Source organism: Sus scrofa, chromosome 1 (assembly GCF_000003025.6).
Source record: "Sus scrofa isolate TJ Tabasco breed Duroc chromosome 1, Sscrofa11.1, whole genome shotgun sequence".
Lineage (NCBI taxonomy): Eukaryota > Metazoa > Chordata > Mammalia > Artiodactyla > Suidae > Sus > Sus scrofa.
In genome coordinates, this window is record NC_010443.5 from 90,422,624 (window position 1) to 90,437,150 (window position 14,527).

The window sequence follows — 14,527 nt, forward strand, 5'->3', positions numbered from 1 at the left end:
TGATATGAGTATTGCTACTCCTGCTTTCCTGTCTTATCCATTGGCATGAAGTATCTTTTCCCAAACTCTCACTTTCAATTTATATGTGTCCTTTGCTCTAAGGTGAGTTTCTTGTAGGCAGCAGATTAAAGGTTTTTGCTTTTTTATCCAATCTGCCACTCTGTTTCTTTTGTTTGGAGGGTTCAATCCATTGACATTTAAGATGATTATTGATAGATGTTTAGTTATTGCCATTTTAAACCTTGTTTTCCAGTTGATTCTATTTTTCTCTTTTCTTCTTTTCTTTTTTGTGGTTGGATGGTTTCCATTTATTTTATGCTTGAGTACTTTTCTTTTCACATTTTGTGAATGTAATGTTCGGTTTTGATTTGTGGTTACCCTGTTTTTTAAGTATGTTAACTCCTTCCTATATCTGCTTACTTTTAGCCTGATAGTCATATAGGCTCAAACACAGCATTAAAATAAAAAAAAATAATCTATTTTTTTCTTACTTCCCTTGCCCACATTGTATGATTTTGATGTCTTTTTTTTTTTTTTAAATAACATCTTCATGTTTAGATCTGTATGCTTGCTTATTTAAGTGATTGCTTTCCAATTGTGGTTTCCTCCATCCTAGTTCTTCCTCTTTTTTTTTTTTTTTTAATTTTGAGAAGCCCTTGTATTTCTTTTAGAATGGGTTTCGTATTGCTGTACTCTTTCAGCTTATGTTTGCTGGAGAAATTCTTTATTTCCTCTTCTATTTTAAAAGATATTCTTGCTGGATAGAGTATTCTAGGTTGCAGATTTTTTTCCTTTCAGTGCTTTAAATATATCTCCCCACTCCCTTCTGGCCTGTAGTGTTTCCGTAGATAAATCAGCTGATAGCCTTATTGGGATTCCCTTGTAATGAACACTTTGCTTTTCTCTTGTTGCCTTTAGAATCCTTTCTTCATCAACTTTTGACATTTTTATTATAATATGTCTTGGTGTGGGTCTGTTTGGGTTCAACATGTTTGGGGCCCTCTGTGCTTCCTGTATCTTGATATCAGTATCCTTTAGATTTGGAACATTTTTGGCCATAATTTCTTGAAATATATTTTCATCCCCTTTTCTTTTTCTTCTTCTGGAATTCCTGTTATGCATAGATTGGCCTGCTTTATATTATCCCATAGGTCTCTTACATTGCTTTCATGTTTTTTTCACATGGTTTTCTGTTTGCTCTCCTGTTTGTGTGATTTCCCTAATTCTATCTTCTGTGTCACTAATTCGTACCTCTGCATTATTCATCTGCATTATGGTCTTTATTGTCTTTAGCTCAGTTTGTATCTCTGCAAATGAATTTTCTAGTTTTTCTTGGCTACTAACCTTTCGTTTTCTAGTTCCTTCCTGAGGGAATCTGCATTACTGTTCAAATCCTATCTTAATTCCTTCAGTATTTTCACTATCTCCCTTTTGAACTTAAGGTCTGTCAGTCTGCAGAGGTCTGTTTAATTGTTGACTGCTTTAGGTTAATTCTCCTGTTGCTTTAACTGAGAATGGTTTCTGAGCTTCTTCATTGTGCTTGTGTTTTTCTATGAATTTGGGGAAGCCAGACTGTAGTTTGGCACAGTCCAGGGCAGGCTGACAGGGTGGCTCCTCACAGGTGGGCGCCAGTACCTGGAGCACGTCTGGCCTGGTGGGGCTTCTCTGTGCGGGCGAGTGCATGTGTGGGGAGTGTGGTGGGCCTAGGCTGGTTCTGCACAGGCAGGTGCAGGCACATGGAGCATGGCAGGCCTGGCAGGGCAGATCCATGCGTGGGCAGGCAGGGGTGCCTGGAGTTTGGTGGGCTTGGTGGGTTGTGCCAGGAATGCTCTGCTCTCTTCCAGCCCGTGGGCAAGCGGGAACCCTGGGGTGCAAGGAGTTTTCTATGGCAGCCCGTCCCTCCTCTTCTCCCCTCCCCACCAATGGCGTCTTGTGTCTCATGTGGGTCCAGACCTTCTCCTGGGTTCCTTCTGCTGTGGCTTTCCACTCCCCAGCCCTTAGCATACCACTTTCCCTGCCTGTAGCATATTGCTCTCTAGCCCCTTAGGCTGTCTCCTCACTGTGGACCCTAGCCTGCTCCCAGGGACTGACCTCCAGAGCCTAAGACTTGGCGCCCATGCCCCACCAGAGCATCTCAGGCTGTGGTGTCTGTGCCGGTGGTTCAGATGATCTGTGTGTCTCTCGCTCTGCTTTTCCGTTCTCAGACCTGTTGCTGCACTTTTCTCGGCATCTTGGCTATCCCTCTGACTAGGCTGATCTTTCTGTCGGTCAGGTGGCTTCTCAGGGTGTGGGTTCCCTTTCTCCTTCACAGGTCCCTCACGGGAGTGCTAGTCCCGTCCTGATTCCTTTTTTCTCTCTCTTTTTTTCTTTTCTTCTACCCCGTTATGTCAAGAGTTTCTTGCCCTTTTTGGAGGTTTCAGTTCTTCTGCCAGCATTCAATTGATGTTCTGTGCGAGTCGTTTTACATGTAGATGTGTTTTTTTAATGTGTTTGTGGGAGAAGGTGAGTGCAGCCTCTCACTCTTCCAACATCTTGCCTCCCTCCCTGCCCAGCATGATTAAAGAACATAATTCGAAGGTAGCAACAGTATCTAATTATGTGAAAAACACTATATGCTGTTGCTTGTCATGTATTTTAAAAATAAACAGCAACAACAAATGGCTCCTCCAGAGATTCAAGAAAACAATGATGGGGGACCAGGATTTCATGAAAGGAAAAAAAACCCTACCAAAACCTTCAATTGTCTGGATAGTTAAGGGGTAATAAGTAACTTTCACCCTCTCAGTGGAATTATTTAAGCCCAGAAAGGCAAAGTGTGTTATTTCCCCTAAGTTTTCCCTTCTTTGCCCTTTCAGGTTGGGGACCTCTGCAAAGTAAACTCTTAGGAGGGAAGAAATGATACATTCCCGAGTCTTCAGTGAAGGGGGGGGGCTGTTACATGAGGGATATGTGTGGGGGTGGTGTGCATTTTTCAAATTATTATCGCCCCATACCACATCCCTTTGGAATTTTTGAAACAGTTCTCCTAGTGATTCTGAACCATCTCACAGCCCAGTCACATACTTCCACTTCCTATTAGAACCTACTTGTAGGGACGTGAATAGATTGTGTCTAAAAGATCCATTAGCGTTCTAGAAGAGTTAGTTAATTTCTTATAAGAATGCTTTCATCTTAATAGAAGTCTTCTTTTTTTTTTTTTTTTAATCAAGGTTGGCCCAGATCCAGAGGGACTAAGAATCTGAACAAATGTGATTTTATATGTTAATAGTAGTAAATACATTAGGAAGAGAGGATGAATGCTGTTAGTGAGGTGGGTGGGATGGGGAGAACCCAGATGTCTTCTTTTTTTTGCCTGGGTGAATTTGTGTTTATTTATTTATTTATTAAAAATGGTTTCTATTTTTTCCATTATAGTTGGTTTCCAATGTTCTGTCAATTTTCTACTGTACAGCAAAATGACCCAGTCACACATATATATATACATTCTTTTTTCTCACATTATCCTCCATAATGCTCCATCAAAAGTGACTTCTAATAGGTTGAGGTATGGGGTCAACTCGCTTTAGAGGTGATTTCTTTAAAAAGAAATGTGACAGGCATTAGGGTTCTCCTGTATATTTATTGCAAGTATATAACACCTAAAATCTTAAAATTATGTCTTTACTTGTCTCCTTGGTCAACTTCAGTTTGCATGTCAAAAAAAATGGATATCTTTAAGCTGATAAATTAATCTCAGGAAAGGGGTCAACCCTTTTAGTGGCATTGGTAAGATTTTTGTCAGGGCAATATTCTAGTGTGTTAGACAGTGATGCTGTGTGTATGTGTGTTCCTTTCTACTTTTTTTTTTTTTTTTTTTTTTTGCATTTAGGGCTGCATCCACAGCATATGGAGGTTCCCAAGCTAGGACTCAAATCAGAGCTACAGCTGCCCACCTACACCAGAGCCACAGCAAGGTGGGATCCAAAGCACATCTGCGACCTACACCACAGCTCATGGCAATGCTGGATCCTTAACCCACTGAGCTAGGCCAGGGATCAGACCTGAATCCTCATGGATGCTAGTCGGACTTGTTTCTGCTGCATCATGACAGGAACCCCCTCCTTCCTACTTTGTGGCTAAAAGGCTGTCAGTTCCTCTTACTGTTACTTTCACATATGTAATTAGTAAGACAGTCCCCAAAACTAGTTAGTTAGTTTTAAACACACATTTTTTTTTTTCATGAGTCTTAATCTTGGCCGATTCCTACTATTTTATGATATAGAATAAAACCAATAAAACATCTTGAGACCCTCTTCATGTTGGACTTTCAGGGTAGAAGTGACCCCACTCCTGGTTGTGGAGACTTTGGGGTTAATGATGAGGCAAAGCTCTGACCACTGGAGGTTCTCAAGTCCTGGTTTTTCTGGAGCGTTCTCCATTTCTTGCTTTAAGTGAATGACCTGAGTGAGAAGGCTAAGATTTTCCTTCTTAACCTCACTCCTTTCAGAAACACACCCTTAACAGACATTCCTTCACGGTTACCTTATTTTAATAACAGTCAGGTATGTAAGCTGGTTTGGTCCAATACGACGTGCACGAATGCCACACAACCATGTAAAAAACTGCCTGGAACAGATTTCTTGCTGTGAATTTTTCTAACAGTTGTGATACAGTTTTAAAAGCTTTTTCTATTTATGAACATTTATCTCAGAAAGCCTAACAGAGAAGAATGTTGCAGAAATATCGGTACATTGCTCTCTGTTCCAGACAACTGCTGCTCTTTCTTTTTCAGATTTTAAAACATAAGTCCCCAGTCACAGTCTGCATCTAAGGGCTTCCATCATAATTACCTCTGGGTAACGAGCAGCAGTCCTTAAAAGGGTCTGCCAGTTTCCCTGCAATCTTTCACTGGGCGAGCCGGGCTGTGTCCACTGATAACCCAGCTGCCGAGGAACTGAGGAGCAACAGCTCCAAACTTCTCAGCTGTTGACAGGCTTGACTTGCTGAGAACACTGGTTAAATATAGCACACGCGAGCTCAGCTCCTCAACAAAGTCATTGCTCTGACGGTGTTGTGAAGGGAGCAGAAGACGAGAAACCTAATCTCAGAACCCAACAACACCTAGCAACAGTTGAAAAAACTTTTAAACAAAAGTCTGGGTGGGAGATACACAGCAGCCTCCAATTTCTGCTGATCGGGATTTCAGGGAGAAGAAGCTGCTTTCCCCCCTGCTCTCTACCCAGTTTCCTGCATGACTTCAGCTATTGGCCAGTCCTAGGAAAGAAAGTGGGAAAAGCTTTTTCCTCTGTATTCTTTCGGGCTGGATAGTTTTCCAGGACTCCAGTCTCAGGCTGTGGGACAAGCCACTGGGTTCTTCAAAGGATACGCTACCTCCCTAAGGACGTACCCTTGGTTAGACAAGCTGCCAGTCAGGTAAGATAAAAAGCCACAGCTCCTTACTCTCTTAAGCAATTTCTGCTTCCACAAGGAGAGCGCTCTCTCCAAATCTGTGTTGTCTGTTTCCTCTGATTCTCATTGTTCCCCTATGTGATAACACACTTAGGAATTACGGCAGTCACTCTGAATTGCTTTTAAAGATTCTGAAAGTCATCCCTTTCTCAGAATTACCTGATTCCTCTTTCAACACAAAGATTGCTAGGATGTCTAAACAGCCATCAGAATGTTTCTGCCAAGTTATCATTTTCTGGCAGGTAACAGAAATATGACAAAGGACAACTTCACAGTCCTTTCACAATGAAGATGGCTAACCAGTGGAAGGGATATTTTCCCTAGAAGCAGGATAACTTTCATGTATGGAAAGTAGCTGAGCAGCTGGTGTGGTAAACGAAAGTCTTGCCTGGTGTTTGTGTTGCTGTACTTTGCCTTGCTGCTTGCTGGATTCTCTGATTACACTGGTACACCTTGTGCTGGTATTACATCGGACCGTATAACGTCACGGTCACCCCAAGTGCTTCTGACCAGGCACAGAATATGCCTGGCGTTAAATCACAACTTTTGCAGTCTTTGAATATAAACTATTCAGGACCATGCTGTTATGTGTGTCTTTTAAAAAATAGGGGAATTGCTTGTATAAGAGATATGATAGATTCTGATTTTTAAAACTTGAATTGAATATATGAGGACAAATCCTTTCCTAAGTTGCATGTATGTATATGAACACATTTACTGTGGTGTGAAGGAAATCCTCCTTTGTCTGTTATATCTTCTCCCTTTCTATGAGTTGCCACGCAGTTTTATCAGACTTGCTCAGCATGATCAATAGCACACCAAATCTGACAAAAGTTGTGGCTGCTCATTGGTGATGTGGTTACTAGTGACACCTCATGCCTATACTTGGGTTGGATTAGCATAAGAAGTTTGTTCCCTTAAATGAACATGATAATTGGAGGGAATATTCTAAATTAAGGATAATTTCAAAGGTGATACAAAGACACATTTCAAAAGAAATTATGTGAGTCTATTTTGTTAACTTAAGAATTTACTCAAGAACAGTTTTGAGCAAATTATTGACAGGAATATTTCAACCCTTTCATTAAATGTTCCTATTTAAAAAAAACTAATTAAATCTTATATATCAGGAGTTGTCATGGCACAGCAGAAATGAGTCTGAATGGGAACCATGAGGTTGTGGGTTTGATTCCTTGTGTCACTCAGGGGGTTGGGGATCTGGCATTGCCGTGGGCTGTGGTGTAGGTCTCAGATGCACCTCGGATCCAGTGTTGCTGTGGTTGTGTTGTGGGCTGGAAGCTGTAGCTCCGATTCGACCCCTAGCCTGGGGACCTCCATGTACCACGGGTACGGCCCCCCGCCCAAAAAAAGAAAAAGTTTATATATCATATGCTCAGAAAAATTAAATAGTACATCCACTTCTGTAGATATTATATTTCATGATTCTGATCACACGATTCATTTACAGAGTAAATGCAACTAATCCTATGTAATGAATGTATACAAGTAACAGTGCAAAGTGTACTCTGGGAAACTTAGAGAATGAGACTTCTGGTGCTTTAGTGGAGAAAGGATTTTGAAAAGTCTGAACTAAATGTTTTACATTTTTCTTGTTTTTATCTTAGAAAGGGTCACATTGTTGGCTTACAAATGTATGTGTAAGGCCAAAATCTGCCATGAGGAGATTTTGGAGGCCTGTAATTTGTTTCGGAGTTAGTGGAACGGCGTGGGGATAACGGAGTACAGCAATTGGCCCTGAGTGAAAGCCATGTTTCCTGATGGATTGTTTTTGAGTATCACTGTCTTCATGACTGTACATTTACCCTTGGGAATCAAAAATAGCTCAGGTTATAGCACGTGCTTTCCTGTAGCAGATGAATAATCAACCATGCAGATTGTGCTCCCTCGTTCTCTCAAGTTCACCTTTCTGTGTCGTTTTGGAATCTCCTCTTCTTCCCTTCACCAGAAGAGTTGTCGGATTCCATTGTCATCTCCCAGCACCCCCAGGTCTGTTTCCTTCATCCTCAGTCTGGATTGTTACAGTGCTGCTCCCTTCCACCCCCATTGCTGTCCAAACCTTGCCCATGAGTTAACTTTCCTATGCTTGTCTGTCTACTCTTCAGTTATCTTCTGCGACTCTTAGTTTCTGCCAAACACTAGGATGGGTATTTTGAAAACCTTCCATCATCTGGCATGTACTTTACTTTTCCAGTCTCAGCTCCCACTACTCAACAAGTGTCCCTTTGCTTCAGCTATTTCAGGTTTGGGCCCTTCTCCAAACACCTTCGCAGGGCATATTTCAGAGCTCCACCTCTGGGTGCCTGTTGTATTTGCCCTGCCTTCACCTTTCTTGTGGAAACCTTGTCTGCTCTTTAGAACCCAGTTAGTGTTTTCCATTTTCACAGTGATTCCCTAGACCACATCTTTTTTTGTCCTTTTTCTTTTTTTTTTTTTTTTTTTTTTTGCACCGAACCTGAGGCACATGGAGGTTCCCAGGCCAGGGACAGATTAGAAACTGTAGCCGCTGGCCTATGCCCCAGCCACAGCAATGTCAGATCCAAGCCATGCCTTCAACCTACACCACAACTCTTGGCAAACGCTGGATCCTTAACCCACTGAGTGAGGGCAAGGATCAAACCTGTGTCCTCATGGATGCTAGTCAGATTCACTTCCACTGAGTCACGATAGGAACTCTGACCACATCTTTTAGAAGTTATTCCTTCTTAGTTTGGGCTGTTTGGTACTCTGTCAGAATTAGAGTCCTTTGGAGCAGGGTTTGCCTTTTTAAATTCAGAACAATTTTATGAAGGTGGCTGGGTACAAAGCATTGTCCTAACACACTTGGGCTTTGAGTTGTTCAGACTCATGCACGTTGTGGATGCTCTAGGGTCATTTTTGATTCTGGATTTCTAATGATGAGTGTGTGAGAAGGTATAAATAAGTATAAAATCAAGACAAGCAATGATAAGTGCGGTTAATAGCTTTTTATCTCAAAAATTTCTCAAGGAAGGTCTTCATAGCTTTACCAAGCATAGAAAAATTACAAGTACTTGTGACTATATTCATGTGCCTGATTGTAGAGATGATCTACCTGTCGAGAATGAAATAGAAATGGGGGTTTAAAGACTGTGTGCACATGCATGAATCTCCTGTGTCTGCACTTAGACCTCTCAATACCACAACACACATACTTTCCTCATCTTTTGGTACCAGATTCTATTTATAGTTATCTTTGGTACTGTTCAATTAATCATGCTTCCTTTCATTTATGGGTCATCATGGATTAAAATCTGCTCTTGACAAGTACCATATGATAGCACTTATATCTGGAATCTAACATATGGCACAAATGAACATTTTCACAGAAAAGAAACTCACAGACTTGGAGAACAGACTTGTGGTTGCCAAGGAGGAGGGGGAGGGAGTGGGATGGACTGGGAATCTGAGGTTAATAGATGCAAACTGTCGCCTTTGGAATAGATAAGCAATGAAATCCCTGCTGTATAGCACAGGAAACTATATCTAGTCACTTATGATGGAGCAAGATGGAGGATAATGTGAGAAAAAGAATGTATACATGTATGTGTGACTGGGTCACTTTGCCAAACAGTAGAAAATTGACAAAACACTAAACCAACTGCAATGGGAAAAATAAAAATCATTTAAAATGAAAAAAATCAAATAAAATCTGGTCTTGAACATTAAAATATTTAAATATCATGCTATTATCATTTTTCATTTTTCCCTGGGTATTTTTAAAAAGAGACATTTCTCAGTTTTATTTTAAATCACTCATGAAACCTGTAGCCTTTTTGTGCGAAATAAAGCATGAATCACGGTTTTGAACTAGTTTTTTTTTCTGTGTTCACCAGAAGAAAAGCATTCTCTTTCTATTTTAAGATGGCCAAGGTGCTTAAAATTACTCTTTTAAATGGGTGTTCATTAAGAATCACTCTGGGGTTTTCCCAGTGAAATTTGTGAAATATTTCATATATTCATTTAGCAATGGTTTCCCTGTGGTTATAATTTTAATAACTTATAACCGCACTTATCATTGCTTGTCTTGATTTTATACTTATTTATACCTTCTCACACACTCATCATTAGAAATCCAGAATCAAAAATGACCCTAGAGCATCCACAACGTGCATGAGTCTGAACAACTCAAAGCCCAAGTGTGTTAGGACAATGCTTTGTACCCAGCCACTTTAGAAGTGAAACTTTGTGGTAAAATACATATTCTAAGCTAATGCTAGGAGTTCCTGATGTGGCTCAGGGGAAACAATTTGACTAGCATCCATGAGGATGCAGTCATCCCTGTGTCCGATGCCTGGTCTCTCTCAGTGAGTTAAGGATCTAGCATTGCCCTGAGCTGTGGTGTAGGTCGCAGATGCGGCTTGGATCTGGCATTGCTGTGGCTGTGGTGTAGGGCGGCAGCTACAGCTCTAATTTGACCCCTAGCCCAGGAAACTCTATATGCTGTGGGTGCCCTAAAAAGACAAAAATAAATAAATTAAGAAATGCTAATGGTCTCTTTTGGAAGATGAGCATTTCCTCACAAAACAGGTGCCCTAGGAAATAGGATTTTACAGAACTTGCTCAATTGACATTTTCATTTATCTGTCTCAATTTCTCTAAACACATGGCTTTAACAAAACGGCATCATGGGGAGTAAGATCTATTTCCCATGGAAGGTTGAGGTCTATTTCAGCAGAAAGGTTGAACAGAAAAAAAGACTGGTAACACATGGTTGTTAAAAAAATAGCATCTGAAAGCCTGCAACATACATTTGTTTATGCATTATTTTTAAGACATGGCAATAGAATAGAATAGAAAGTAAGCTAGTGAAATATGTTTCATTTCCTTCAATATGAGCTGAAGATATGACAATAAGGATATTCACTGATGTGGAGGAGGCAGGATTTGCAGAGGTGGGTCAGGTGACCTGGACTCAGATTTCAGTTCCCTGAGGACCTGGGCAGGTTACTCGCTGTGCCTCTGTTTCCTCATCTGTGAAATGAGGATGGAAATGCTATCTTCCTCATAGAGTTGTTTTGAAGGTTTAATAAGTTAATAAAACTTACAGTTGCCTGGTAGACTTTTCAATAAATCAAGCTATTCATGATTTATTACCAGACCTTAAATATAGTTATCTGTTTACTTTCATCTTTGTTGCACACAAAACCCTTGGATACAAGGTCGGTGGACTCAACCTCACACATCATAGAAAAGGCAGAAGCATGTATTGTTTAAATTTGGAATCCTGTTAGGGACATACTTTGCTGCTGGGTACTCTAAGCAGACATAGTTTGAAGTCCAGCCAATAATTCAGTGTGGAATTTGCATTTCAAACCTTCTGTTATCACTCAGCAGTGTGCTGTCTTATAGAATCATTGCTAAAAAGGCCAAGAAATCACCCACAGCATGGTCTATCCTATGGTTTCTATATTTGCACTTGGAGATAAAGCGTGTTTATACATAGTGCTTGAGTGTCTCTTTTAAGGCTGATTACGCTAAATAATATATGGAAGGGAGACTTCCTCATCTAAAGATGGATATATTCTTATATTTATCATTCCTTATTTCTTCTTCTGGATATTTTGTTTTGTTTTATTAAGCTAGTAACAGATAAAAACAAAGACCAAAAAAGGTCATCTCATACTGGCTTCAACCTCAACCAACAGAAGTGAATTCTTGCTGTTCATTGCCCTTAATCCTAGTCGTTCTTCCTAAACATGAAAAGAAAGTATAATCCAAGGCAAAAAAAGTGTTGCATCATAGAGATGTAGGAGTATATTATGGGGTGCTTGCTATTCTATATGTTTAATTTAACAAAAATACACGAAGCACTCGTAAGTGGAGCACTTTCTTAGTAACTTTAGTGCCAACAAGCTTTCTGCAGGATACTTATGGTTTAGACCTGTCTATTTTGTTTTATTTTTTGCAATTGAAAGGATGAGTTTCTAAAAGATAAGAATTTTAGAATGATCATTCTCTAATGAAGACCTTGTTTTAGAAAAGAAAGAAGAACTTTTCCTGGCTCTGCAGACTACATGATAAACCTTCTAGGGCAAAAGTATGGGAACCTTAGGAAAAGGAATTGGATTATGTTGTTCTTTTTCCTTAAATGGTCAGTCCTACTCTTTAGCTAATCAGAGGAGAGAAAAAGCTACAGGGAGAATACAACTTCCCCCAGAGCAGTAGCTGAGGCAGTGTAATTTCGAAGGCTAGGCAGCAAGTTGTGTAAGAAGCTAGAATAAGGAAAGTCCAACATGAATCGGGCAGCTCTAGTTGGCTGTGGACCAGCTGATTGCAGAACTTGAGAAACTCCCAGCAAAAAGACATGGTGTTAGCCAGCACTCCAGAACCTGTGATCTTTGTTTAAGCCACAGCAGTACTGAAAAGTCAAAAGAAGCTTGGTGTTGAGTTTCCTTTTTGGGAAGTGGTGTCAACGTGTATAATATTGTGTGATTTATGTGTTTCTGAGGTCTGTGAAAGACAAACTTTGAAAAGAATTTTTTAAAGCTCGTGCAGAATGTATCTCAAGTGGTATGACTTTCCTGGAGCTCTGAAGATTCAGGGACTTTTCTGTTTTTGCTTTTTTTGCCTGAATGTTGTCACCTATCTCTTTTACCAAAACATAGATGAAAATGATTTCTGCTTCACTGGCTAAGGACCTTATATGTCTACATTGGAAAATAGCCTCTTTTTTTTTTCTCCTTTTGCAATCATTATAGTTACAATCTTCCCAAGTTACTTTGAAGAAGTGAATTATCTGCTGCTTATCCTTGTAAGGAAAAGGTGAAGGAAAGCCATGAAATGGACATGTTGGGGTAGACCCAATGCAGCCTTTAGAAAATGATTTGCTACATATTTGAAGCCAAAAGGCAATTTGATTGAAAACAGTAGACTGCTGACATCACCAAGACAATCAAGTTACTGCCAACTTGCCTTGTTTATCTAAAAGATCTTTGCAAAAATAAGGTTCCCCCCAACACACGCATGAGTCATAAGCGATACAGTAATGGGGATAAATGGACTTTATTTGTCTTGATATCTCTTTAATATACTTATGTCTTAAGTAACTCATTTTAGGGCCTGCTTCTTTGACTGAGGTAGCAGAGCACAACAGGAAAGGAAGAGGCATTGCTGAGTTCATGATGCTATTTCAGTGTGGCAGACTAAGAACATGAGGAAATGACACCCTGGGCCTGTTTTTGGAGTCTTGCAGTTACTGTGACGACAGCACACACTAATGGAAAACAAAGATGGTCTGCCTGCCAATGCAAGCCAGAAAGAGTCCTGCCAGCTCAGATTTTTCTTAATTATTCTATAGGTCTTGAAATGTGACACTGGAGATAGTCAAGGCTCTTTGTGTTACATTAACTGTTTAGTGAGCAATACATGCTTCAAGAGCAGCTTGGAATTTGAACAAGGGAGAGGCCTTTACACATAAGCTCAACTTTCACATGCTGTCTTGATAGATCCTTCTTCTGGTTTGGACACTGCCAAACCAACTGCTTTGCTCACTGCCTGTTGTTTGTTCTGGTCCTCAAGGAAGCCAGCTGTGTTGGTAGAATTCACTCCTCAGGGGCCCTCAACTTTGGTGACATAGTCCCATTTTCCATATTCTGTTCATTCCATAGGTCATTGCCCAGCATGCCAGGTGCTGGCTATATAATGCCTGGCCATCGGAATCCCAATTCTGATAGAGTGATAGGTAATAGATAATATAATGATAATAGCTACATATAATATCTATTATCTACATAATGTATGTATTATAGAGCTATGTATAATTATTTAGTGTATATAAATGATAATAATGGCATATACTGGAGATTATTCTGTGCCACGTATTTTACGTGGTTCCTGGTCGGATTTGTTTCCGCTGCACCATGACAGGAACTCCACCAGGTATTTTACATGAATGATCTTACTTACTTATCTTAACAACCCCATGCGGCACCAATTTTTTTTTTTTTGTCTTTTTAGGGCCACATCCATGGCATATGGAGGTTCCCAGGCTAGGGGTTGAATCAGAGCCCTAGCCACTGGCCTACACCACCGCCATTGCAATGCCAGATCTGAGCTGTGTCTGTGACCTACACCACAGCTCACAGCAACGCCGGATCCTTGACCTACTGAGCGAGGTCAGGAATCAAACCCGCATCCTCATGGATGCTAGTTGGTTTCATTAACCACTGAGCCACGATGGGAACTTCCCAATGAGGCACTATTTTTATCTCTTGCTTCTTCAATTAGAAAAATGAGGTTTACAGATGGCAAGTAATGTGCTCAGTGGTTAATTTGAGATTCAAACCCAGGCAATTTGATCTTATTTAGCCCATATTTTCAACCACATTCTTGTAAAGTAGGCAGTTGTTCGAGGAAGACCTTGACCTAGAATGACCGTGAGATGTTTTGGTGAAAGGTGTCAAATGTGACCCTGCAGGGGCCATGTGGTCTGAAAAGAGTCCTTAGGAGCAAAGAGATTCTGGGTTCAAAGGCCCACTGGGGCTCTCTTCTAGGGTCCCAAAGTAGAAATGGGAGCTGCAGTGGCCCATGGAGTTGGGCAACCCAGGAAGAGCTAGGTCTGGGGCCCTGAAAATCAGAAGCTCTCTTTTGGCAGTTGTGGCTTGTACAGCGTGGTTCTGGGCTTTCCCTGCTGAGATGATTCTCTGCAAGAGGATGCCGTGGAGCATTTGAATTTATGAGCTATTACGGGTGCTGTTGTGGCCAGATCCTTTGATGCCACTGGGGGTCTTGGCCTGTTGGTTCTCCTGCTGACAATGCAGAACCCCACCTTCTATTGTAATGAAATGCTCTGCAGATTTCTGCCTTGATCATGAGCACTGTTTGTGGAGTGGTTTAAGAGTGAGTCCTGCAGCATGCTTATTCCAGCTGTGGGTAGCAATGATTCTTGAAGAAGCCTTTGGTGGTGTATGTAAATTGTGGGGGGGGGGGCAGTGAAGAAGGGGACAGAAAGTCTCATTCCATGGAAGAGCTCTTCTTGGCTCCCAGTAACTCTGTTTAGGTAGTGAGTTGTTAATCTAGCAGCATGTTGTTCCTTCTGAAA

General features: G+C 40.8%; 1 protein-coding gene across 3 annotated transcripts in view; it reads left to right on the forward strand.

Annotated features, from left to right (window-relative positions):
- Positions 4,906-14,527, forward strand: part of FILIP1 (filamin A interacting protein 1) — a 215,533-nt gene continuing 205,911 nt past the window's right edge. For all 3 annotated transcript variants that reach the window (XM_021092328.1, XM_021092343.1, XM_021092321.1), the window contains exon 1: positions 4,906-5,412. The gene's annotated coding sequence lies outside the window, so the exon portion shown is untranslated. The remainder of the gene's footprint in view (positions 5,413-14,527) is intronic.